This window comes from Haliotis cracherodii, unplaced genomic scaffold, assembly GCF_022045235.1.
Source record: "Haliotis cracherodii isolate W230 unplaced genomic scaffold, xgHalCrac1.p SCAF_19, whole genome shotgun sequence".
NCBI classification, from domain to species: domain Eukaryota; kingdom Metazoa; phylum Mollusca; class Gastropoda; order Lepetellida; family Haliotidae; genus Haliotis; species Haliotis cracherodii.
This window is the reverse complement of record NW_027266274.1, coordinates 8,281,129-8,288,031: the sequence shown is the minus strand read 5'-3', so window position 1 is coordinate 8,288,031 and position 6,903 is coordinate 8,281,129.

The window sequence follows — 6,903 nt, the reverse complement described above, 5'->3', positions numbered from 1 at the left end:
CATGCATTTACACAGATGGCTCAAAAGAAGGGGAACTGATAGTACGTTTTTGCATAGATTGACTAATGGCACTTCCGTTTTTGCTGCAGAGGCAAAAGGCTATTTTGTAAGCTTTGCAGTTTATTAAGCACTCGCCGAACATACATTTTATCATTTTTCCTGATAGTTAATCATGCATGCAGGCGATAAATGGTCGGAAATCTGATCATCCTTTTGGGGCTGAAATTTTAGAACGAAACCTGAACTTATCGGTGGCCGATGATGATATTGACTTTTGTTGGCTTCCAAGCCATGTTGCAATAAAAGGTAACAACAAAGTTGCGCAGCAGCAAAAGCTGCTATTGAACAAAGAGTAACGCAAACTTAACTCCCTTATACTGATAGTAAACCAGTTATTAGGCAATATGTTAATAAATTTTGACAGTCCATTTGGGATACACAAACCACAGTAACAAGCTGCACAATATTCATCCACTCATATGTCATAACAATATCAGTGTCTAAATTGTTTGATAGGCATTACTTAGAAGTTGACGGAAGACAAGATAGACAAATTTTTTATGGATAACAACTTCTTTAATACTGTGAAAAGCGACGTTTTGGTATAGATCCTTATACCGTTGTCAAGCAAAAATTGTGTCTATCTTGAATATCAGTGTCGGTTGTCATAGAAATGACATTGTTTTAAGCCGATGCCTTATAGGACATTCACATTTTACTCATGCTTTCTTTTTAATCCATCACCAAGTAATCTACTACCTTAACTATAAAGCGCCAAAACTCGTAGGTCTATGAAAAGAATTAAACGTTCTTCATGGCGAACATTTGTTTCTAAAATAAATACTCGAACGCCTCTAAATAAGGTGTGGAACATGATCCAGAAAATTAAATGTAAGGGATCTCGACACAGTGTGCATCATCTCAGGATTCATGGTGCTATTTTAACAAGTAAACAAGACATCAAAAACAAATGAGGGGAAACAATAGCAAATAGTTCTAATGAAACTCCTGAATTTCTAAAATATAAAACCAAGCAAGAGCAGAAGCATATCAAATTTTCCTCCGACAATTCGGATGATTATTGTTTTAAGCCGATGCCTTATAGGACATTCACATTTTACTCCTTTTAAAGGGAGAAGATGTTCCCATGTGTATTCCTTGTTGATGTCAAGTTACCATGAAACACATACTTTTTAAACTGTGTAGATGCTGATTTAATACATCAGACATATACTGAACAGCATTGAAAACGCACCAGCAATAAATCTTGAAATATACTGATTGAAAAAAATAAGGGATCGGATAGTGTGTTTGGTCAATGAGTCCGAATGGTGTGATATTTTTGTGGCCGTTTTTCGGAAGTACATGGTCAACATCTCCATAACGCAGACTATCACCTATAGAAAGATATGCAGTGCAAGTGTTTCAGTAGTTTTGCATGGCACACCATGTTCAGCGATGAGTCTCGTTTAGATATGGACAATGCAGAAAGTCGGATACGTGTTTGGAGACGACGTAATGAACGATACAAAGCATGCACTGTCAACAGCATGACAGATACGGAAAGGGATCAGTGATGGTCTGGGGTGGAATCACCTACGACAACCGAACAGATTTGATTCGTGTGGATGGTCGCCTAACTGGTGTTCTTTACCGTGACGAAGTGTTACGCCCAGTGGTGCTTCCGTTCGCTAACAGAGTTGGGCGGTTGTTCGAGTTTCAGCAGGACAATGCAAGGCCACATACTGCTCATGTTTCAGCCGATTTTTTTAGGCAGAACCAGGTCGCTGTGCTTTCATGGCCGGCTAAAAGTCTAGACGTTACCCTATAGAACATTTATGGGACGTTCTTGGTCGTCGCGTGCGAGATCGCATTAATCAACCTCGTAATCTGGACGAGATGTTTGACTGTTTAAGACACGAGTCTTCAAGTTCCAAAGTTCCAAGGGCTACAATCCGGGCATTATTTCGGAGTATGCCACGACGTTGTCAGGCTGTTGTGAGAGCTCGTGGTATTCACACGTCATACTGAAGAACTGAGATTAAGTCATTATTTACCCTGTAGCTTTCATTTGATCAAGTGTTGTATTAAAATCTCATGTGTGCACCATCTATGCGATCCTTTATTTTATTCCATCAGTGTATTACAAAAACAACTTGAGCAATGACCGATTTTGATTAGAACAGACATAGACATAGATATAGGATTATTAAGAAAGACGACAAAGGAAACAGGAATACCACACAGTAATTACAATTACGTCATCAGTGTAAGGAAGACACATAGGGTTAAAATGAAAAGTCAATATCTGGTATGTCCGCCATTGACAGCATCACAGGCCATGCAACGTCTTCTCATTGATCGAATAAGTCTGCGAATAGTGTTCTGGGGCATTCCACTCTTGACGTAGTGTATCTTCAAGTCCTCTCAGGTTCTGTTGACCCAGAAAATCCCATAAATGTTCAATTGGCAATAGATCAGGTGACAGGGCTGGCCATCATAGAACAGCACACCATGCCACTGCCGCAATCTGCAATGACGATGCCTTTTGGCTCTATGCAGACGTTCATTTCGATGTCGATCAGTGAGTATGGGTCCACCATATGGACGTCGAGCATGTAGCCCTGCTGAGCGGAGACGTCGACGTACGGTGTCAGCACTGATCAATTCCGTCGGCCTGGTACGGTTGCTGCAGTCCTGGTAGCCGTAAGTGTACGATCAAGAAGATGCCGACGAACAATATGGCGATCCTGACGTGGTGTAGTTACACGACGTTTACCCGGACGTGGTCGTTCTCTGGTGGTTCTTGTCTGGTGGTATCTGCTCAGTAGCCTGAGGACTGTTGAATGATCACATTGAAACTGTTGTGCAACGACTCTACATGACGTACAAACTTGAAGCATGCCCAAGGCACGTTCGCGTTCCTCTGCTGTTAATCTTGGCATTTCTTGTGTCAGTACCCTTTACGTCTGCAGCAACAAGTGATGTGGCTTTTAAAAGTCTGTCTTTTATAGCCCTATTCTGCAGGCTTCCCATGAAACAAAACACGTTTTCCATGATGTGCACGCAATTTGTTGCGTTTTGGCGATTTCGCTCACAAAAAAATTAGGAATGTGTTTTGACGAGCTGTTCTTCTTCATGCTTCGTCCAGAACGTCGTATATTACTCATACACTTATATATTTTCATATGACAAGCCCTGATAAAAATACATCCGTTTTCATGGTTGTGCGTTTTTCAATGCTGTTCAGTATATTTGAATATTTCTACTTTGAAACAACTTTTTACTCAAGTTCATAGCTGAAAAATTATAGCATTTATGAAAAAAAAAATCTTTATGACAAGATATAGGTTTCAACCCAAATGGTAAGTTCTTTTCTATTTGTATATGATATATGACTGATATTTTATATACTTAATAAGTACGTTTTTTAAATATTGATTCATTCATTTCCACCCTCCTCACATCTGCTGACACGTGACCTTCCTCCCACCGTCCATACATTTGCTGACACGTGACCTTCTTCCAACCGTCCATACACCTGCTGACACGTGACCATACCCCCACCGTCCTTCCATCTGCTGACACGTGACCTTCCTCCCACTGTCCTTACATCTACTGACACGTGACCTTACTCCCACCGTGATTACATCTACTGACACGTGACCTTCCTCCTACTGTCCATACATCTGCTGACACGAGACCTTCCTCCCACCGTCCTTACATCTGCTGACACGTGACCTTACTCCCACCGTGATTACATCTACTGACACGTGACCTTCCTCCTACTGTCCATACATCTGCTGACACGTGACCTTCCTCCCACCGTCCATACACCTGCCCCTCTATGGGGTAGTTCCAATACAAACAACAAAGGGAAAATACTTGAAGATTTTATTTCTAATAATAATCTATGCATATTCAACGATGGCTCGAACACATATTTGCATCCTGCAACGGGTACGTATTCTGCATTAGATCTGTCAATCACTGATTCTAACATATATAATGATTTGAATGGTCAGTCCATGATGACCTTTGTGGAAGTGATCATTTTCCAACGGTACTTACAGCTATAAATCCCACTGATGCTCCACCTTCCACACGATGGAATTTTTTCAAAGCAAATTGGCCATTATATCAAACCATATGTGCTAACACACTGAAACCAAACCTTTTTATAGATGTTCATGACCCAATTCAATTGTTTTCTGACAAACTGAAGAACATAGCTGATGAAACTATTCCTAGGTCCTCTGTGAACCCACATATTCGTAAACCATGGTTTACTGACGAATGCAAACAAGCTAGGAAGCGTAGGAAGAAGGCAGAGAAGTATTTTCGACGCCATCCTACCGTTCATAATTTAAACAATGTGAAAATCAATTCTGCCAAGGCTCGACGAACATTTAAACAAAATAAACGTCAGTCTTGGAAGAATTATGTGTCTAAAATAAATTCACGCACGCCTATGTCAACGGTATGGAACATGATCCAAAGAATTAAAGGCAAAGGTTCTAAAACGAGTATTCATCATCTCAAGGATGACAATAACTTATTGACTGAAAAATCTGACATTGCCAACAAATTGGGCGAAACTTTAGCTACCCATTCTTCTTCATCAAATTATAATCCAAAGTTTCAGAAGTATAAACAACAACAAGAGAGAAAAAAAGTTAATTTGAGTTCTGACAATGGCGAAGACTATAATGAAGTTTTTTCACTACATGAACTACATACTGCTTTAGCTCAAGCTCATGATACTGCTACTGGTGCTGATGATATTCATTATCAGCTTTTAAAACACTTGCCTGAATCTTGCCTCACAACACTACTGACTATTTTTGATGATATTTGGACAACAGGACATTTTCCTCCTTCATGGAGACATGCGATAGTTATACCCATACCAAAGCCTGGCAGGGATCATACAGATCCATCCAATTATAGACCTATTTCGTTAAGTAGCTGTGTTTGTAAAACCATGGAGCGCATGGTAAATAATCGATTAGTTTGGTTTTTAGAGACCAATAAGTTGATTAGTAATATCCAATGTGGTTTCCGTAAAAACCGAAGTACAATAGACCATTTGGTTCGTTTAGAATCATTTATTAAAAATGGTTTTGTCAATAAACAACATGCTGTATCTATCTTTTTTGATCTTGAAAAAGCTTATGATACCACTTGGAAGCATGGTATTTTAAAAGATTTACATGACTTTGGTTTAAGAGGCCGCTTGCCTCAATTTGTATCACAGTTTTTAACAGACAGACAATTTCAAGTTCGTGTTGGTTCAACCCTGTCTGATCATTATAATCAGGATCAGGGTGTTCCACAGGGCAGTATTTTGTCTGTTACATTGTTTAGCATAAAAATAGATAGTTTAACTACAGTATTAAATGACTCAATAGATGGGTCATTGTTTGTGGATGATTTTAATATTTCATGTCGTGGTAAAAATATGCGTACCATTGAAAGACAGTTACAGTTGTGTCTTAATAAAATTAATAAATGGTGTCTTGAGAATGGATTTAAGTTTTCACAGACCAAAACAAATTGTATTCATTTCTGTCGGAAATATAAACTCCATAAAGATCCAGAACTCTCTTTAGATGGCACTCCAATTAAGGTTGTTAAAGAAGCCAAATTTTTTGGATTAATTTTCGACCACCATTTGACGTTTTTGCCACATATCAAATATTTAAAGACTAAATGCCTGAAGGCCCTAGATCTGTTAAAAGTCGTCTCGAATTCTAAGTGGGGAGGTGATCAGACAACCCTCCTTCACCTTTATAGATCTTTGATTCGTTCTAAATTAGATTATTGCTCCATTGTATATGCTGGAGCTTGCAAGAGCAATTTAAAAAAGCTAGATTCAATCCACCACCAAGGACTCAGACTGTGCCTTGGTGCTTTTAGAACTTCTGTTAACAGCCTCTATGTCGAGGCTGATGAACTCTCTTTGAAACAACGCTGTGTTAAACTGTCTCTTCAATATATCACTAAAATACACTCTAATCCTTTAAATCCTGCTTATGACTCCATTTTTCAACCCCTATATGAAGAGCTGTTTCAGAAAAAAACAAAGCTGATTCCACCACTTGGAATTCTGATGAAATCACATATTATTGCTGCAAATATAGATCTTGATATTATCTCACCATATCGTCTCTTGTCTACTCCTCCCTGGCAGCTGGTGAGGCCAGAAGTAGATGTTTCTCTAACCCGTTTTATTAAATCTGACACTAATCAACTTATATATCAACAGGAATATGTACAATTAAGAAATAAATATGACACCCACCGTTCAATCTTTACTGATGGATCCAAGGATGGTGGCAAGGTGGCATGTGCCACTGTCGTTGGAACAAAACATATCTCATCTAGAATACCAGACACTAGCTCTATTTTCACTGCTGAGGCCAATGCTCTTCTTACAGCCTTAAAATACATTCAACGACAGTCTGCATATAAACAATTTATCATCTTTTCTGATTCTTTGTCTTGCCTTCAGGCACTGAAAAAAGTCTCCTCTAATCATCCAATTATTTTAAACATTTTAGAACTTTATAATGATTTTTCAACTGGCCAATATGACATCGTCTTTTGTTGGTTGCCCAGTCATGTGGGCATAAAAGGCAACACAATGGCTGATGCTGCAGCTAAAGCAGCACTCAACAAATCTGTGACACCACTTCTTCTTCCCTACAGTGACTATAAACCTGTTATCCGTTCTTACATCAGAAATCTAATGCAGAAGAAGTGGGACACCCAAGTGGGTATAAATAAATTACATGCAATAAAACCAAATATCGGTTATACCTACTTGGGTTGTCAGTCCAGATTTGAAGAGGTCATTATGCGACGATGTCGTATTGGCCATTCAGGATATACACATGAGTA